The 21,711-nt window shown below is 41.7% G+C and overlaps 1 long non-coding RNA gene across 4 annotated transcripts in view; it reads right to left on the bottom strand.

Moving 5' to 3' along the window:
* The window catches only part of LOC128770935 (uncharacterized), a 128,834-nt gene that overhangs the window by 62,525 nt on the left and 44,598 nt on the right, over positions 1 to 21,711 (bottom strand). For 3 of the 4 annotated variants that reach the window (XR_008416562.1, XR_008416561.1, XR_008416560.1), the window contains exon 3: positions 4,882 to 4,946. This is a non-coding gene — a long non-coding RNA (uncharacterized LOC128770935). Of the gene's footprint in view, positions 1 to 927; positions 4,947 to 21,711 lie in introns of those variants that run through there. The other variant, XR_008416559.1, reaches the window with a different exon arrangement.

The following is a 21,711-nucleotide window of genomic DNA, read 5'->3' as shown; positions in this document are numbered from 1 at the left end:
AATAAAACTCATGTCTGTGGATTTTTCTCATTTAATTCAGATCTTTTTTAGCAATATACATAGTGTTTTTTTTTTAATTTCTGAGTAGCATGGAGCAGTAACATTTTATTTATTTATTAGTTCATTTCTTTTTTGATCACTGATTATGCATCCTTTGTTGCTCTATTTTACTGACGTGTAGTTTGATTTTCATTTTTGGCTTCCATTTAAAAGTGGAAGTTGTTTTTAGCTAAAGCCAAGTGGCTTTTATATACATTTTCTTGGAGTGAATCTTCATGGAAAATAAAGAGCTGCAGTCTCCTTGGCTCACACATCTGTGAAGGCTGTTTTCAAAAATGACAAAAAACATTCTGTTGGAACGACTGCACTGCCACTTTGCCTCTTCATCTTGTGTCATCTTCATCAAGAGAAAAAAACAAAACATAAACACTTAACTAGCATCAGTAGCAGTAATGCTAACCTTAGCATCAATATATATATAATATATATTGTATTTTCATTTAAGATTTTTTATTTTATTATACTTTAAACACAATAAAAAAATTCCATACATTCCACATATTTTTCTAGAATATATGCGTTTAAGAAAGTGGGGATCTGTTCTTTTAACAAGCGATGAATTTGTTGGAGACAGTTGCAATTAAGTTTCCGCGACTCGAAAAGAGGAGCTAATGCTATGTGGAACAAAGGAGGGGGAAGTGCATGTGCCTGTGGAAACGCGCCCCGCCTCTCAGACACCGGGTCTGCCCGCAGAGAGACGAAGGGAGAGCAGGGTCAGGGGGAGCACAGGTAATTGAGGTGTCCACGCCCCTCCCTTTTTCCAGGGCTTCTCACCCCATCCTTTCACCCCCCCACCCTATCCACACAGCGGGCACAATTACGCTTCCCATCACCCCGCCAGCTGGCCCCCGTGATCCCACACTTCTTACTAAACGCGACTCCATCAGCCCTTTCCCTCTTAACCTCACAGCAGCGGCTCTGGGGGAATAGCAAAGCTGCACACAGTCCAGCCCAAAAGAACTTGAAAGCTACTTTAACAAAGAAATATCGAAGTTAAACGCTTCAACAAAAACTGCAAGGCAACTATTTATCCAGTCCTCAACGCATTTGTCTCCCCGCTAATAAGACCGACAATTATATTTGTAATGGTTTTTACACTTTTAATGAGAAGTGAGACGAGCAGATCAGAAAAAGCGGAGCCCATTTGACGCGCACGCTAACAATTTGAATCAAATAGATGATCAACATATATGTTAATTGAGCGGCTTGAAATAGATTTTCCTCCCTTGTCAGTCTGATCATATTTTCACCAGCACGCTCCGAGAGTCTCTTGATAGACAGTCTTTTCACTCCTTCCCTTCACATTAATGAGACGGAAAGCTCTCCTGTGCGTTATTACCTGAAATAATACCATATGGTAAAATGTAAACAACATCTGCATATTCATGTCATAACTTCATCTGTTTAATTAGTTCCAGCAAAGCAGTTTACCCTCGGAGGCCCCGGCTGTCAGAGCCGTGATGCTCGAGCCGTGCCCTACTGTCGCAGCTGACAGTCCTCCATTGTTGACTTGACGCTCCTGCCCCGTCTGTTTAATGCCAGGTGGATCTGCGCAGGCCACGGATCAGGTGAAGACGGTTAGGGAGCGTCTTTCACGCCGACGTCGAGCATGGCATTAGCGTTGAGACGGACTAATTGCTTTACGTTTTAAGGTACGAGCACGGGACGGGAAGCAGTGGCGACGCAGGAAACGCAGCCTGCTCATGGTTTTCAGTAGCAGACAGGAGTTTTGAAAATAGGTTGATGTTGAGACGTCGCCTTCACGAATGAAAACAAAATATTTTAAAAGGGATGGAGTCTATCGTGACAACATGACAGACTAAACCATGGGTCAAACCCAAGGCTCGGGGCCATCTCAGTCCCTCTATGTCTACTTGCTTGGCCAAAACAAAGTGATTGAATTTGTCTAAAATGATTTGCGAATTTAAGACATGAGATGATCAAAAACTAGATCAAATATTTTATTCAGTTCATTGGTATAGCCTATTGCTTTATTTGAGTTTATTATGTTGATCATCACTGGCATTTTTAGAATGATTTCTTCATGGGAATTTCTTTTTCCTTTTCTTTTTGGCTGAAAAGCTAATAACTGCATTCACTTGTAGTATATGTCCAGTCTCAATCGGTCCAAACTGAAGCAGCACCACTTGCAAGAGAACATTTCGAACATCAGCCTGTTTAAACTCTGACCCTCTGTTCCCCATCATGGGTTGCTACAGAAAACTAGTCACACCGACCGTCACTGAGCACATCAGTTTGGTGAGTCTAAATTGACCATGTGTTATATATGTGAGTGGTTGTCTGGCTGCAACCTTTCATGGCTGGGCGACCTGTCCAGGGTGTCCCTCACCTTTCGCCTTAAGCACTTGGAATAGGCCCCGCCCCTCCAAACCTATGAAACAAATGTGTCCTTAACTAAGCTTGGACACTGTACTAGGTCTTGACATAGACATGAAGTAAACTATCTTGGGTGCTGAGATAAGTAAACTAAAATCATTCAGTTGTTAGTAGCAGGTGTTCTGGAAGTTTTTCAATGAACAGAATCTGACTAGTCTCCAAATAGAGTTATATTTGAAACAGTGCTGGGTGTTCACAGAGTAGCACACAGAATGTGAGGTACAATGGAAGACAAAGAGCTGTCACATACCCCACATACACTCAATTGGAAAAACTAAACAGTCAGAAGGAAAAACACTGAATGGTGGGAGAAAATTGAGTTGATAAATATAGGTGAAAACAAAAAATACTTGAATACTTATTTCCACATCCTGTTTCACAACACATTCCTACGCATAAATGTGAGCAAAGTCTTGACCAAAGTCTTGACCAGTTTGTGACCTTCACATCTTCCAAACAGTAATTTTCCACCTCACAGGTCACCAACATTGCCCAGCATCTTTGTGCGGAAGGTGGGAGGACACCCTGGACAGGTACATCACAGAGCTCATATCGAGAGACAACCACGGACCGACGCGCACAACAGTGTATGGTCAAAACTTAACATTTGCATGTACCTTCATTACAGGGAAATATTCAATTGCAGCACATTGTTTTACATTCTATCTCACATTGCATTAAATGAAAAAAAAAACAGCTTCAAAGGAAGCAAGATGAGAGTGAATAGATCAAAGGACCTGAATTGATTTAGGTAAGGATCAAATAAATAAATACAAATATCATGATTTACAAACAATTCCATGAATTTATACGACCTCATAGAATGAAATTCCCGAGGCAAGAAATGGAAAGCCTTGAATGAAACACCGCCGCATGGTTAAACCAAGCGTCATTGGACATCATCTAATTAAATTCTCCTTCATCTGACGCTCATTTGTGCACAAGCATTAATACTTTTGACCCCATGCAGCCGACGGCTAACGTGCCCGAGGAAGGGAAGAGAGGAGGGAAATGAAAGAGAAAAACATGAAGGAATATCTTATTAAGGGAGTCAGGCATGTTTTGGCCCTCCTTTCTTGATGGCTGCACTCCGTGTCGCGACCTACTGGCGTCGAGCTAATACAACGGTGTATGCCATGTCATTGTTCTCAATCAATAACTAATTATCAAAGTACTGGCTCCGACTCGTATTGCCCCCTCTGCTCCAGCCCCTTGTTGTGGACTGAAAGACAGGAAAGGGGGAAGAAAGGGGAAAGGAGGGTGGCTTTTGGCTGCACAGTGATGCTGCCGCCACAACATCCTTGCAAGCCTTTCAAGATACACTGTGCCGTCAGTTTGAATTAGCGTCCGCTACTAATTGATATGAATTCGAACAGAAGAATTATTGTTGCTGCTGAATGTCATAACAATATCCTCAAAGTAATCACCAGAGACAAAAAGAGAACAGCACAAAACACACAAGCAGACCGAATAAGAAAGGACAAATTAAGCCGACTCCTGTTCGAGAGTCTGCAGACGAGACGCCGGACAATGGGGGGGTGGGAGACATTAGAACATAATCCTTATGTTTCATTATTTCAATCTAGTATAGAGGTTTGACCCGCGGTCCGAGTGAATCAAACAGGAGCGCCTGTCCAGAGAGGGGGCACCAAGGTGGGCCAAATTAGATATAGGCGTCGGTGAAATCACGCAGGGCCCTTTAACCACTGATACAATGTCCTTTTATCACCTTGTCATTGTCAGTTGGTTTTTACAAATGAGCTGACAGAAAGAGAGGAACCCAGTAATTCAGAGTTGGCAACACAGAGCGGATTGTGTGTGCTGGTGCCTGCCTGTCTCTCGGCTTCCTAATGGGATGGCAAGTCCTGTCATCCCACGTGGCAGCACAGTTCACTTCTCTTCAGCCCCGTTGGTGCCACAGGCACCAGAGCTGGGGGGCTTTGGCCCCCAGGAGCCCAGGGGGTGGCTGGTGCCGCTGAGGCAGGCAGGGGTCAGGCGAGTAAAAAGGGCCGCCCGCAGGACGGCGGGTCTAATCCCACAGTAAGAACATGGCAGCTGGAGCGACCCATCCGTTCAGACTGCGTAATGATATCACTTGCACTGGATCTGATGTCTGACCTCATTACCAGAGTTTAATTGCGTTGCTAACAGAGTTTCAGTTCTTTTCTCTGGCCTCTTTCCGTTTTTGACAGCTCTCCAAAAGAGTTCCTCCGCTGCTTGCGAAACCAAATTAATTAACTAAATTCATATTTGGTGCACTTTACCACGGGACCATGACGGTGCAAGAGAACAACATAAAGACCAGGCCCATGGGGACGGAAAGATTCACGCCTGGCTAAACTACAATTAAAAATGTTTGTTGACTCTCTTTTTTTTTTCTTCTGTTGATGTCCCTTTAACTGTCTGAATGCAAATGCCTTTTACCTCTGCTTTGGTCCCCCTGTGGCTTTAGAGATGATCTCGAGAGCAGCTTTGAATACTTCAGGACTCTGAAAACAAACATCAATCTATCATTAAAATGATGGGCATTTGTTCTAAACAATTTTTTAGATCAATATATTGATCAATTTTTCATGGGAAACAGGCTAGTGGTAAAAACGGGTTTGAATCCGAGACAATACATTATAATTCTAAATATTTAGAGCTGAAATGACCCACATCATATTAATTTGAAGAAACTCAAATTCATAAAAATGTACTGATGTAGACTTCTCATATTTGCTTTTTGAACACAACATTCAGCTAATCTAAACATCCAAAGCATTGTTATGAGTGGCGGAAAACTCAGAGGAGAATAATCATTAAATCCTCAGTTCATTAGCACCTTTAGAGAAAAAAAATACCTGGTTCCTTGTCTGGTTGAGTTTATTACGGATGAGTGTGAAAACGCTCCACTACGTATGCAAATAACCACGGTGTTGTTCACACTTATAATGAGCTTTCCTTCTTTTTTTTTTTCTTTGTTTTTTGACTGGTAAATAAAGCTAACTGTTGACAGTGGTTTACATTGGTATTATTAACAAAAATCATGCTGAGATAAGCGAAAGAATGTTTTTAGATTTCATTTTGTTAAAATAAATCTGCCACTTCTGATAAACAAAGGCAAAAAGAATTTTAGTGACTGATAACAACTTAGTTTGAGTAGTTTGAAAAGTCTAATGGAGGTCTGTTAACTACCGCCTTGAATGCAGCATGTGAAGTGAAAGAGACAGTTAAAATGGTCACAGAAACTGGAATGATGCGGCAGGAGACAATGAAAAATAGCTGGTAAACAGGAGGAGGATGTGCTGCGTCTCCTCCTCGCCGCTCCATACCTGGATCAAACCCTATAGCGAGCCTCCACTGAGGACCGAGCTGCCACTGTTAATGGGGTTGCACTTTAAACACAGCTTCGGTAACAGGCCCCTCCGCTGTGTATTAACTGCACACAAACTTTGAGTAAAAGTATCCAGCTAGGTAAAGGTTAGCAGCAGAAGTGTGCAAACAGGTGCACTGCAGAAAGCAGCTCATTACCAGCGCTCCTGCTCTTGTATAGTGTAGCAATGTGCCCTTGAAAATAGACCCCAATTAATTGCTTGGATTGAGCATGCGGTTAGATTTTCCAATATTCTCATCATGAAAGAGCAATTATAAATCCATGATTCATGCGCACACTCCATTTGAAGCAGCTACCGCAGCCCATTGTCAGTTGTCAGTGGAAAGGATAAAGTATGAAAAGCCCTAATCCGACTGTGGGCAGCAGGCTTTAATGAGCAGTCTGTCTCAGGCAGATCCATGTGATACCCAAACTGGGGCCGGACCACGGCAACGTGGGGGTCAGCTTCTAATGGAAGGGTCCATGGCTGCCCCCCTGGAGAAGGGCGGGGCCCACTCATGTTGGCCTGCTAAGTCAAGTTGCTCCTCTTTGACCCTCCAGAAGATTCCAGTATCAAGACAGAAGGGGGTTCATTGTTTTACTTTCACTTTTAAGGAGCATTGTACTGGTTTTTTTTCCCTCATGAACTGTGATTCTCAGTGCTTTCATATGCAAATGTAAACATAAAGAAAGACAAAACTTAATGAGGATCCACTGCTGAATATGATCTGGCTAAGACATAGCCAATCAGAACGCATCTTTCTGACCAAAAGGTAGATAAATATTTCTATGTCATCGACTGGTTTGCTACAAGAGTAATTTGAGCCAGTTCGGAAGCAGCTCCAAAAACTTCTGATCATGAAATGTCATGGGATCCCTGGTGTCCCAGCTGATGCAGCTGGGTAACATAAGGAAATAAACGACTGCATTGACTGAAAATGAATAAATGCCTTAAGATAAAATTGTTGGTTTTTGCACTATTTATTCTCTTATATCCGGGGAAGACTGAACCCCCTTTGTACTGCACCCACTGGTGAGTTCAACTCGGTAGCATTAAACCATGTTTGCTACATGTTTTTCATAGTTTCATTACATTGTTTAAATGTTTCATGAGGAAAGCGTTGTTTATCAAAGGCGCCACACGCATCACAAGCACAGTAGGACTAAAAATTGTACTTCCTTGAATGTTAATACTACAAATGCACAATATCAATATTTTATGAATAAATACTTGGTATATTTGCATTTTTCAGGTGTATTAAGACATTCTGTAGATTTTGTTTTTTTGCTCTAAAATAATGGCTGTTATTATTATTATTATTATTATTATTATTATTATTATTATTATTATTATTATTATTATTATTAACTCACAATATATCGCAATTTATCATCCCGTCACTCCTGTATCGGTAAACTGAAATACATATTGTATTTCCAGATTCCTGCCAAGACACAGCCCTAATCACTGTGATCATGTGGGTTCTTATGTTCCTCTCTGAAATGCATTACCTCATCGGTGACTTGCTGAGTCATTCTTGAAAGCTGTCAAAGGCGGTCACTTGTCTGCTGTCCAGCGACCCTTGCTTGTCAGGTCAAGCTTTGCATGCTAAACTAGAAAGGCACTTGGGCAGTGCACATCTCCGCCAAGAAGCTCATTGTAAAAACACACCAACTCGATAAAACATCTTCAATGATTCAAGAGTCAGCAAGAGGAAAGGACCACAAGCTACAGGGTTGCTGGAGCCACACTAGCTCATGTTATGTTTATACATAAATCTGCGACAAAAACCTCCCAGGTTCCACCACCAAAAACTGTATATACATCTGATCTTGCTCCATTCCAGTATTTTTTTGTAACCAAATGTGTCAAAAGTCAACTGCAATTCAAACACTTGTTTTCAATATATGTATATATGTATATATATATGATATTATACTAGAAGAAAATCTTGTTGTTCTGGTACATGTCCTTCTTCTCCAGGCCTTTTTTAAAAAAAATCTCAAGCGACACATTTCCACAATGAACTATGTCTTCCACGGACAAAAGAAAAATAGTAAGACTTTAACCTGTGTGGTCACAGTGCTTCTATTGTGGAATTAGGGGACAGCAGGGAGCGCAGGTGGTGTTCATGACATCACAGACTGCAGATCTCCCGGGGCATGAAAAAGGTCTATGGCCAAAGGGGAGTTAAAATATATAATAGAACGACAAAGTTATGAGATACTGGACCAAATATTATAGCTGGACTTGATCTTCAACTGGAGGGGGAAAATGCAAATAGTCATGGGATTGCAAAGTCAATAACGTGTGCAATCTTCCCCGACAGAAAGCCATAATCAACAAAAATCCATACGCAGGGTGAATGCCAGAGTTTTTCCAAATGTCAAAGGAGTGTGTTTGCAGAAGGGCAGGAATGACAGATGAAGAGTAGGGAGGTGAGTGGCAGAGACACCAGGACAGACGGTGTCTGCACTGATGAGGTCGTGGACACGGAGACCAGGCAAAGTGCAACAGCGGGCCAGGCGAGCACTCCGCCTCAGTCTGCTCCCAACTGAAAAGCCAAGAGGAGTCACCGGCAGTGCCGCTATCTAATGGGAGCTATCCACTCAAAATTCATGGGTTAACAAGACAGCAGGCAGTCTGGATGGCGAAATAGTAGCCAGAGTATTTTGTGCAGACACTTGAAATCCACAGTTTCTGCAGTGATATAAAAAGACTGTTTTCAATAGCATCTATCCAAGCACAATGTTTTGTACAATTGAGCAAAACACAGTCGGCGGAAAAAAGGCTGGTGCGATTGTGGAACACTCAAGTGTCATTTAAAGAATATTTCTTTTTTTTTTTTTTTTTTTTTTGGATGACAAAGTGCCACAAAATAAACAGCAATTCCTGTGAATCTTTCAGCGGAAATTCCTATTTTTGCAGGTATTCTGAGTGGTAAGTGTGTTCCTTCTGTATCCCTCGTTTGAATAAAATGAGTGAAGATTTGCTGGAAATCAGTGGCTTTTGTGTGTGGCTGCAGGAGCATGGTGAAATGTTTGGACACTAATACCCCTTCATTTTGGTAGCGCCATAAATAAAAGCTGCCAGCTATGTGGCTGCCGTGAAGTGGTATTCTTTGGTTCCCAGCAGGAAGTCCTGTTCACATTAGCGCAGCGGGGAAAACTGGCCGGAACGGCGAGACAACTAAATCAAGACATTGTCAACTTCTGACAAAATTGGTGTTGGGGGGGTTTGAACGTGTTTGTTGCAATGCAGGTGTGCTAATCTGAGAGAGTGGAGAGAAGAAAGAATCACGGAAACTTCAGTTCAGGTTGAGAGTCGCTTCTAGATCCCGAGGAGGCTGAAATGATCCAAGTTGTTTCCGTGATATTTTTGAGATTAAGGTGATGGTTTTAATTTTGAGGCAACAAATAAGGTCGGAAACCCAGAAAAAACACCCGAGACATGGTCAGGTTGACATGGTCAGTGTTTGCACGCCACACAGCAGACATGATTTGCGCATGCTTGATTTCCTCGTCTTTATTGGGGTTAACTCGTACAACGTTCTCAAAGCTGAGCATGAGAAAAGAAGCCCCATCATCAGAGGAGGCCTCGGTGCCAATAAGACCCTCACAATGACCACAGTGACCTCAACTAAGTACATAACACAGCAAGAGCTCTTGGATCTTCTGCCCAGAACAATGTCAGGCACAGGGGAAGTGCAGCACCAGAGCCACAGCAGGCACGTACCCGGACTTGCTATTTGGATTAGCAGGATGTACGCCTTGCTACTTAGCTAGACTTAGAAGGAGGCAACTGCCCAAACAAATAGCTGCTTAGATATTTACATTTGAAGGCTTCATTATGTGATAGAGAAACAGAATTTATATTGTTTTTTGGAATGGACAAAGAAGCCTGTAACATTTTGAAATTTGTATTTATTGCCTCTAAAAACTGCGGTAGGTGTGTTCCAATGCCGATTACATAGGAAGCTAGAACCAAATGAGGCATACAGCGCCCCCATGAGGTTGTGTCTGGATTCCGTGGATATCCGGGCATTCTGGACCGCATCCAGACTGCCCCTCTTTTTGGAATTCAGTAAACAAGAGATGAGAGGACCGCTTCCTATTTCTCCAGGCTCTGGGTCGGTGTCTCTGCAGGCGGGATCAGTGGACCTTGAGAAAACACCAGTGAATCCGTCACTATCATCCCTCCTGGGACCAAGCTGACTGGCCACTTCAGAAGCTTCAGTGACCCACGGGTTTGAACCCTGCTGGTCTCCATTCCCTGCCCTACGCAGCCACTGGGAATCTGTGACCTCAAGTTCATACAGAATCACACACTTGAATGGCAGCTTCAAAAAGAAATGGCTTGTTCTGTCATGTTTCTAAACTGTGCTGTGACCAGAAATGACAAAAACAATATTAAAATGATATTAGCCAAACATCTTTTCTCTCAGGGTTGGGCTCACTTCTTATACTTAAGTCAAGTTCATCAAGAGCTGATCTTAAAACTGTCAGTTCTGCAACAGCTTCCTTGCATATCTGAGCCCAGATGGCTTTTAATTGGTTGGCGAAGGGAGCAAGAGGTCCTTTTTTGAGGCGTGAGTGTGTGATTGTTGCTGCTGTGAAAGACTGGCTGCGTGACGTGGAGATGGAACAGTGTGAGAACAGGTCAGATAAAGAAGCTACCAGCCTTGAATGTGGGGGAGGCATATTCCCATCCAGCGTGTGTATACATGTGTGAAAGGGGGATCCTGAAGAACAGCTTTTAATGTAAAGGTGTCGCCATGAAGGCGTACTTGAAACTCTTAATTGCTCCATTAAAGACATTGTCTTACTTAGTCACACAAAATAACGCAGTTACAAAGAAGTATAAGACATGGCGAGCAAAGTATCAAGTCCAAATAAAACACTGTTATAAAGTCACACTTTTCTGATCCACCTCCTCCGACTTACACAGTATTCATACACCGTTATTGTAATGCACTACTTTCCCATGGCTGAAGCCATGTGTTTATACAGTTTTCCAAAACCATCCTTTCCCTTTTACAGCTTCAACAGGTAACCTGGCAACTTGGCGACTCAACACTTGTGCAACACCTTCTAACAGGATGTCTTTACGAGCAAGGGGCAAATTAAGCTGTGTCAAAATGGCAGGCCAAGGGAGAGGTTACAGTGGACATCAAATCAACAGCGGTCCAATACAGGATCCCATTATCAGTGACACTATATGTCTGCCCCCTGGCCAAAAGTCGCCCGCGCTGCACAAGTTAAGGTGTTGCTTGATTCATTAGTGCCTCTGTCTGGGCCGAGGTGACGGCTGCGCGCTTGTCCTGAGAGGGGTGAAAACTGGAATGTCTTTTCTTCCTGTCAACACTATGTCACTTTAATATCTTTTGTCGACGCTCTGTCTTGACACCTGCAAAGGTTTGACAGGCAAGATGGCGAGGGATCATAGGAGAGGCCTATTTAAAGGGAGTGGTTGACACTATTGACATTTCTTCCTGCTTTTTCCCGCAGCTTCACTTTGTCTCAGCTGTCGCACTGGAAGCTAGCAAAGGCGTTTATCATCTGAATGAGCAGATAATAATCCGTCAGGTGTTCCTGGAGAATTTGTTGACAGTATCATTTGTTCAAAGCTGGTCGCAGACGGGGGAGAGTCTGCAGGCTATCCAACTGCAGGAGGAGTAGATGGAATCTCACTAACATTAGGAGAATTAATGTGGCGTTATTAAAGCAAAGAACTCACCGTCTGATGTAAATAGCCTCCTGTCTATTATCCCTGCTGAAGTATTTACAGTGTGAAGTGCTGATGACACACCATCAGAATATAATGGCTGTCAACGGATGCACCGTGCTAATAATGTAATGTGCCCCTCCCCGAGGGAGCTGATCTCCTCATCTGGGTCATGGTGAGTATTAAAAGGGTTAAGGGTGCACAGTAAATTTATTGTGGGTCTTCCAGCACCAATGGGCCAGAGCACTAATGGATGACCTTGGGGTTTGGCTGTTCCAGACTTGAGGAGATCATGTCTCACCACCTCCCGAGCACCAGCATGACCCCATGCCTCTCTGGCCCTGGCCTCAACCTTTAACTCACTGATCTTTGACCAAATTATTAAGCAGACACCTGCTTTCCGGTGTATGGCCAGGGTGGGGGGAGAACTTGCTTTTGGCTGCTCTAATTTGATGTAGATGTGCGGACTGACAGAATCCATCTCACTTAAGAAAAAACCATCTGTTAGTCTTCCCTGGACTTTCACTGAAAGAGGAGTCACTCCACTGTTGTAGCACTGCAGTAGCAAAATAAAACCGAATGAGCTTAATAAAACACACTTAGTAGAAGTATGACTTATTATATATATATATATATATATATATATATATATATATATATATATATATAGACACCATCAAGGATCCTACATATATAACATACATATATTCCGTGAAACTTCCATATGAAAATAGACATGCTTTCATGTTCTGTAATGAAACATCTGTAACATATAAGGTACCATTTGCAGAAACCACACCGTAAGAGTGCTAATTTAAAATCAACGCTCATGTAATGTGCTAATAGTGTAGTTGTATTTGACGGCACTGTATCAAAACATGACTTTCCCACATTTAATGAATTGTCTTCCACACAAATGTACTTGTTATTCATATGATAAATAGCTAAAAAATATATAAATTAGTGGGACAAATAAAGGATATAAGTCTGTTTATCTAGATGTGGTGTGATGAAGTTGTGAGGGCAATATGATTATTTAATTTACATTTAAGACCAACTTTTCCAACCACCACGTAAACATAAAACCACGTCCCATTAAGCATATTTACTATCTATATTCACAGACACACAAGGACCATTGCTCATTAAAGGAAATATTAAAGTAATCGAGTATTTTTTTAAAGAAAAATAGATTCATCTCTGCTCACTAAAATGTCAAATTATGACTCAGTAAAACATATATTAGTAAATATATTTCATAAAAGCAAATTGTAATTGCGACTACTACATAAGCAACTCTCTCGTATTTTTTGTCAGCTGACACATTTTTCTCCTCAATAAAAAATAGCAGTCCAACCGACGTCAAGGACACAGTGATGTAGGACCAGCCCTGAAGACACAGACTTCAGGGACCAGAGAGTGGCAAACATGAGGAGAAAAAAAAAAAAGAGTCATTTCAAAAACAGTGCCATCAAGGAATAACACTGAAATGACACTGACCCAGGTCTGCCATCTCGCATTGTCCCACCATCTGCATACGTGAACTTTGCCTTTGAAACCTGGTTCCTCAATTAACATGTCCAGCTGGGCGGAGAATTCCGTCAGCTCCCTAATATCATTATTGCCTCAGCAGACTAAAATATAAATATTAAAAATGTGCCCAGAGCTATTTTCTTGCACAAGACAGTCTGCTGTTTGGAATATAATGAAGTGAACCGATAAAGGCGGGATATGCTGGGCTGTGTGGTCCGTCTGCCGTCCACGAGAGCAAAGATAAATGTCTTTGGCCAATCTTTGACAGCTCTTATTCTACTCTGCTGAGCAGAGATCTTAAAACACAAGGCACCTACAGAGCAAAAACACTGAGGCTCTTTGCTTCTTTGAGATATCCCACTGGTTGCAGACAAAGAGGGTTTGGAAAACATGGAGTCTTCTTCCAAAATGCAAGCTGTGTGGTCTTTGTGATAGCCCCATTACAGCATGAAGGACTCTTACTTTAGGCAGTATGTGTCTGTCTGTGCTTGCTTGCATGGATAACTGTACTTTCCAGGAAAAAAAGATCTTAAGAGGAAGTCTTTGAATGCAGGACATTGGCGCAGTAGCGGTTAATCTCCCCCCACAGCTTTACAGACGGCTGTGGATTTAGGAGCTGGCATCATAACTGACCAGTGCTGTTTGATTAGATAACAGGGGATATACTGCAGGCATCAATAGTCCGACGTGCTGAAATGAAACTGTTTTCTCTCCGGCAGGTCGGCTTACAACGCGGTGGGAGTGATTCTTCAGCACTCAGACGCCTCGAGCTGCCAAGCTGTGTCCGCCGCAGCGATCGTGATCATGACGACTCAATAAACTCTTGTTGCTCCTACCAGGTATTAGAGAGGTCTACTTGGCAAACACAGCAACACTTGTGTGGAAGTTTGGGTCTTCAGCAAGAGGCTATGTTTGACTGAAGGGGACGATGGCGACCAAGAATCCTTATAAAGAACTTTGACAAACCACTTAGAGGACACGAATGTACCGGTGTTCGGCTGTAATAGTCAAGGGACAAGAATATATAATGTCTTGCTCACGAGGCAGGTAAACATGAAGTCAGCAGTGAACAAGTTGCATCATCAACTACCCAGAGTAGTAAAGTGGAGCATCAGGTTCCTTTTCCATATCACAGTCTACTGAAGCTAAAGTTTCATTTTTGCGCCAGCCATTTGTTCTCTTCACTGTATTCAAGACTAGGCGGGGACAGAACAGACTTCCCTCACTCTGTACCTCTCTGGGGAAACTCTCAGGCCAACTGTGAGACACAGTTCTTCGAGCATGACCTGGGTCTCCTCCTCCTCCCAGTGGGACATGTCCGCCACACCTCACCAAGAACGTGTCCAGGTGGCATCCAGACAAGGCGCATGAGCCGCCTCAAATGTTTTCCCCATCATATGCAGAGGTAGTACCTTTATTTTAAGCCACTCTTGGGCAGCTGAACTTCCTGTTTCTAAGGGAGGATCCAGAGCTCCTTTCAGTCGTCCATATAGAAATGTTCCATCATTCAGTTGCAAGGACATCAACTTCCTAACTGTATCCTTAAAAAAAACTATAAAATCCATAATGTGAAAAGGTTACTACATGGCAATTTGGTTCTTTTAGGATTTATAAAGCGTTTGCATACTTACACTTGCTCATATTGTTCCTTTCCTTTATGCTATTCTCTCCATTCTTTGAAGGTTCCCAATCATATCAAGGCTCCTGCCCCTTGAAATAGTCGCTCAGTGCTAACTGCTGACACATACATTGAAACATGGATGACCTCGACTCCAAACGTTGGAAAATCCGAACCCTGTCACTGCTAAAATTCCTTAAGGTTGACACCACACCAACAAGAGCGATTGTTCTCTGCTAGCAAGCCTTTGTCCCCTAAAACGAAACCCACTGCACAGGTCGGCTGTCACTTCAGATTTAGCTGCATTTGGGGTCCACATGGCAGTAAATAACGTGCTGCAATGATATTTTTGATCATTGGTGAAACTCCCCAGCACAGGAACTGTGTCGAGTGTGCTTATCATCAACCCATTTCTACTCCCCCAGCACAAATCATTTCATGGCTCCTTCATCTCACGTGCCAGCACTGGGTTTCAAAAGCAATTTCAGTGGAAAAATAAGGTGCTTTTCTTCAATTTTCACTCTATTTGTATCAGGGTTAGTGTTGTTTACCTTGCTAGTACAGTGGTATTTACATAGCTCTTTAAAGGAAAAAAATATATATAAAGCCTGCGATGATTTATGGACTACACCGCGAGCGCAATTTTCTATGGCGCACACCTAATCTAAGAGGGTGTGGAGAAAGGTCACATCGACCATACAAATGCCATAGCCCTTCCACAGAGCGTGGGTGGATATTCATTCTCTTTAAAAAATGTCTCTTAGGTCTGATTTAAGATATGCAGAGGCAGGACAACACCTCTTTGTCAGCTGTCTATGAAATATGAAATTCATGTTTGCGAACGCAGATGTTATTTGGGACGTTATCAAGGGAAGAAAGAGCAGCTGTTATTGACAAAAACATTGAACAAAGCAAGAGATGTCGTCAGGTGTTGGGATCAATGCCATGTTTCAGAGTTGTAACCTTTAGCCCACCCTTTGACTCCAGTGCGATATGATACCGCGGGATTGATAGAGACGGCAAATACACGTTCACCTTCTCAGAGAAGATGATACTCCTCCTCCTCCGTATTAATTTCTATCATCCCGATTTCCTTAATGGTCATTGATTTGATCTTTTCCACCGGAAAGAATAAACCATCCAGAATCATTTGTAGATTTTATTAAAAACACCAGAAGGAATGAGATATTTCACGCGCTTGGTTAACTAGCCTTTAATTTATTAACCATGACTCGGTCAAAGTTTCTTCATGAATATTAATACGGTAATACCAAAGCTTAGGTCAGCGAGGCAAGGATGCCCAATTGTGCTGGGGAGAATGAAAGGAGGATGTTGAAATGTCAGCTCATTCGCAGGCATTCCTTAACACCACGGAAAAAAAATAAAGATAATCATAGCTAATGTCATAGACTAGTGTTTGGACACAGTTTTTAAAATGCTAAAATCAATTCTGCTTCATAAATAAAGCTGCTGACCCACTGACACAACAGCAGCTCAATGCTTGAAGTGAAACTCAGTTACTGTCTTTTAATATGTCCAGAATTACAGGAGGAGGTTGACAAACCTCAGAGTTCAAATTGAACACCATGAAAGAAACTGCGAGCGTGTGGGAAACACTTGCGAAAGCTGAATGTAGATGACCGATCTCACCTTGCAGAGAAGCTCAGCTGGAGCTCATCGTTTGGTTAAATAATTCATTTGTCTCTAAATCATCAAGATCTTAATGGTAAAAAAGAATAAATCAGAAACAAAGGATCCACTCACGCATTGAAAAGAGTGATGCTTCAGTCTGTATGGATGAACGTCCGCCAGGAAGTGAAGGTGGGAAGAGAGCATTTCAAAGGAAGGGGGACTTCAGTGGATCATTTCCATGTGGAGTTTGTGTGTTCTTCTAGAGCTGGCATGGGGTTTTTCAGGTGGATTTAGGTGTGGATTTTTCAAAAGGTAGTGGAGTGTGAATGGTATTATTTTAAAGCGGTTCGGACCACAATATGGTTTAATGGATCTGATGGAAGACATAGGGTGAGCCGAGGTGAACCAGCCGGTCTGGACACCTGACACTTGAATGTTAAAATCTCTCAGCAAGATGATGACTAAAACAAGAACATGTGACATATTTCTAAAAGATGAAGCAAAAGGATGGCTTGAGAAGTGTATTTTTTGCGCCCAAAATCAACCGCTTCAGTGCATCCTCGCACCACTAATGGACGTCAATCCTGGCCTCTTATAATGTGACACTAGTTTCTCCCGACAACTCCTCTCCATTGCACAAGTGGCTGGGAACAAGTGGATCCATAACACCCAAAGAGGAAAGTATAGAATGACAGTTTAGCGATTCAGTTTCATGTTCGGCGTTATCCACTCATTATTTACAGCGCGTTCACTTGCTGCACGGACAGACCAATTTATGGGGAAGCAGAGGATCAAGTTCAGTACTAATGACAACCCTTCACTGACCTCTCCAGAGAAAACAAATGGAGCCCCAAGGTGATGTTTCAATATCACTAACTACTTGGGTGTCCTGGGGAAGGGAACAGATGTAGCCCTGAGGATGAGGAAGGGGTGAGGTGCAGGTCAAGGCCACCATACGCCAAGGTTAGGGTCAGATAAGCACGGCTGGCTCCAGGTCTTCACTTGCCCACAGGCTATAAAAGGGAGGCGTGGACAGACACTCAAGAGCTTTGGATCAAGTGTTATTCCACTGAGGGCCTGAGGGGCGGGTGAGGGCAGGGGCACCAGGGTTCAGTGCAGGAGAGCGCATGCGCTGTGCACTTTCTCCAAGACTCTTTGTCTACTTGAAGAAGCCTGTCCATCCATACAGGTTGCTCAAGAATTTATGTGAGATTTAACTGTGTGTCACACATTATTAAATACAAAGTTCAATTGTATTTCAATGGTTGGCTTTTATCTTATAAGTGTGGAGGATTAAATTTTTTGTTGTTGTTTTTATACTGCCTGAATCCATTTTATTATTATTATTATTATTATTATTTTTTTTTTTTATTTCCATTATAAGCAACTTAAAACTTTTGAATGCCTTTTCAAGTCTTTTATTATTATATTGTCATACAAGTTAATTTCACACATTTTCATTCACTGCAAAATTGGAAAACATAATTATTAAGTAAATTTTGAATTTTGAGTGTAACGACCACACGGCATTTAAGAATCCACCAATGGGACTCGAAGAATATTTCAGTTTCTTTTCTCGCTCATTTTGTGGGTCACATGCTTTGGCTTTACAAGGGGCAAGGACAAAAATAGGGGTCAAACATACATGCATCTCTTATCATACTTTTGGTTTAAAGAAGATGATGAAATGAGGAAAAGAAGTAAAAGTAAAACGCAATATTCTTAAGATACGAAAAACAGCGATTAACATTGGCCCAGTATAGCATATTTCACATGATAAAGTAGCTTCCTTTGCTACTTTGATTTCGAGAATGACTAGAATCAACTCACATTTTATCGATCAATGACATCGATCAATGAGAACATTTATCATTTATTTAACATTTAGCATTTATTTAACATTTAATGAGAGTGGAAGTTAAAGAGGAAATACATGAAATACACCAAAGTCAACATCGATTCCATGTTATCTGCCTGATCATTTTGCACAAGAGCATTAATGAACACGAGTTGTGAAGTAAAAAAAAAAACCTAAACGAATCGCTTGAGGTTATTTGTTAAGACTATGAAATGTCAGACTTTGCCATTAGTTGCGGCAGAAGATCCCATGGTATTTGGAGAGCATAAATTAGCTCTCGCACATTTATTTTGACTTAATTAATAAGATAACCTAAGTGATTTATTTGATTCCCCAGATTGTACGGCGCAGTAATAACCTGGCGAATTTGCTAAATGTGTTCAACAACAGAAACGGACTGCAATTACTGTCAGATTCACGGGGAGGAGGAGGATGCTAATGGGGAGGTTTTCTCCTCCAGATCAAATCACATGTAAATGTATCCTGGTGGCTTGTGCTTTCTATAATTAGAAGGTGCGAGGAGTTTGATAAACTCTTAAAGATTGTGGTTCCTGCGGTTGTCAGCTCATTACACGGCCGCTCATTCAGACGCCTCATATTTCTCCCTGCGTCAACAATACGCCGCCGACTGTCAAGGTGTAATATATGAAATAATCTCTCCGATGGAGAAAACAGACATCCAGCGTCTCTCGTCATTAATAATACCTCAAATAAGAACTCAGATGTAATGAAGAGCACTGATCCTCTATTCATTTATTATTCATTTTGCAGGTGAGAAACAAAGAGTGACCTGCCATATAATGAGGAGAATAAAGAGCCGCTACATCCAAGGAATGAAAATCGCTGCCTTTATTTCCGCAGGAGAAAAACAACAAAGACAATTTGGAGAATTTTTAGACAGCACTGATGTTCGGTGTCATAATTAAAAGGATTGTTTTATTCATTATGATAAACATTTTCTATCCCTGGAGTCAAATTACGCTCATTTTCATTTCAAACTGAAAGCTGATTATACTGATTTATTATTTTTTTTCTTTTAAATCGGGACAGGGAAAAAAAATGTTTACCAGTTGTGTCTAAAAATACACACTGGTGGGACGAATTATTAACTTCGCACCTAGATTTTTCTTCATTTAATGAACATTTTCAGCAAATGAAAAGGTGTGACTCAATTATAGCAATCAAGTGAAAAACTGGAGTTGTGTTTTTCAAAACACAGAGCCAAACATGAATATCTGAGAGGTTTAACAGTATTATTTTGTATTTATTTTATTATTTTTTCCACATTACACATTACGATTTCAAAGAATGAACCATGAATTATTAATATTTTAATATTATTAACATTCCATTTTAAATAATTGGAAAATCAAATATATGTTGAATCACACACAATGCAAAGGAAAGAGAAACATTTTCACCCAATGTTTCCGACACTCAACACGTGATGCTAATATAAACACAAAGAAACCTTCACTTCCATTTATATATTTTGCAATAAAAGCCCATGCAAATGCAGAGGATATGTCGTCTGGAAAGAGATCGATGCAGATGTGCGTGTTCAGTTGTGACTTCAATAAATAAAAGATGGCAGGATGAGTTCATAAACCCACAACAGTGACGCGTTTGTGTCCTTGTTATTGACACACTCTTTATTGTGGGCCACTTTAATTAGATCTCAGGAAAGGATGTTGACTGTCGGCACATAAAGATTAAGAGCGGCGATGCCAACTGACTGCTGTCGTAAACCCAAGCAAGCCAAGTTGGTCAACATATACGGATGAGGACCAGGGAGTGAGAAGAGGGAGAGAGGGACGGCTCCACAAAGGTCACCCCTTTTTTGTGTTCAATAATTGACATTTCAACACACATTTCAAACGTCACTGATAAAATTACGCACGATAATGGCCAGCGCGCCGCTTACACCGCCGCGCAATTATAAGTATAATGAGATGCAAAAATGCAAATGTCTTTGTGCATGCTTCGGCTCCCTTTTGTGGAAGGCCACGGCGTCGGTGGCGGATGATAGATGCCACGCTGGTGGTGGCAGACAGAATGGTGACATGTGGGAGTGGGAGCAAGCAGGGAACAGAACTGGGGCAAATATGCCACACACCCTCACAAAAAAGTAAATCCCAGCACTGCCTGGGCTAATGCTCGGCTGAATGCACTCCAGATTCGTACAGTTAATTAATTGTTACAGATATTTTCAATTAATGGAGTAATAGGAGGCTCGCCAGAGACATCTGCGGCCGTTTTGAAATATGAGGATAAATATTGATGAGGGTGGAATTTTGTTTTTTATATTGCAGATTGCATTTATTATTTTATTTTAGTTTTCCATCAGGTGTTTCGAGGCGTCTAAACTATTTATAATCTTTATTTTAATGACAAATTATTATATAAGGTTGCAGCATTATGAAAAGGTCAACTATTTGGAAGTGAAAGGTGTGACTAGGTTATAGCGCGTATGAGTGTAAACAGTATATAAGGTCTGCACGCTCGTGAACACGTGCATAATAGTGCAGGGCGCCCCATTGGCACCAATAACAGCAGCTTCCGTGGGGTGATCCCTGGCTGTAGTTGCCAGATCTGTCTGCCAAAAGGAAGGAAAACCCATGAACTGGTGACAGGCTTGTTGGCTGGTGCGTTCTCACCCTTCAGATGACCTGAAAACTGCTGATCCTGATAGAAGGAACACGCAGAGACTCATATGCTGGAACATATAGCCTCAGACAAGTCAGTGGCTTGTTAGCATCGCATGGTCGTGAGCTCAGAGGTTTGAAAGTTCTGGACAAATGTCACTACTAAGCATCAGCCCTCCTCCTTGGACCACAAACCTTGCCATGATTTTATAGACCAATGGGTTTTTGTTCTCTTTGTGTGCAGCTAGAAGGGACATAAAACAAAAAGAAAAAGTTGACGACAAGTATCTTTACTCTCCCAAACTTTGTAGGTCCCCTCCTCTTACCACTGAATAAGAAAGGGACACACAACATGCTAGCAGTCATGCTGTTTGTTAGAAGCAATTAATTTCTCCAAGGCCTTCATTCCATTCAGGGTAGGCTTTTGTGCTCTAAATCCTACTATTCGGAGCTTCTCTTGTGCCACGTAGGAGGGTATGAGAGAGAGCGGAGGATCGGAAAAGAGAGCGAGAGCCCCAGACAGAAGCTTTGGATGACAGATTATCTTGGACCAGTTAAGCATGTAATTGCTCAAATGAGTTAAAATCCCTTCAAATATCTGTCTCTGCACCTCATCACACCACTTCATAGACTCAAATATTTGACAATTGACAAAGATAAAACCTGGGAAGGGATCTTCAGTACTCAGCCCAACACATTTTTTTCCCACCAGAGGAATGACGGTAAGTAGACATCTATGAATATATATATATATATATATATATATATATATATATATGAGAGAGAGAGGTAACAGCATTTATGCAGGAATTCAGATTTTACTTTAAAGATTTAGCTGCAGTGGAGGCCTTCCACCACATGAACACATGAAGCATTTAATCATGCTAA

Source organism: Synchiropus splendidus, chromosome 14 (genome assembly GCF_027744825.2).
Source record: "Synchiropus splendidus isolate RoL2022-P1 chromosome 14, RoL_Sspl_1.0, whole genome shotgun sequence".
Taxonomy (NCBI): domain Eukaryota; kingdom Metazoa; phylum Chordata; class Actinopteri; order Syngnathiformes; family Callionymidae; genus Synchiropus; species Synchiropus splendidus.
Note: the sequence above shows the minus strand (reverse complement) of the source record. Positions and strands in the feature narration are given on the sequence as shown.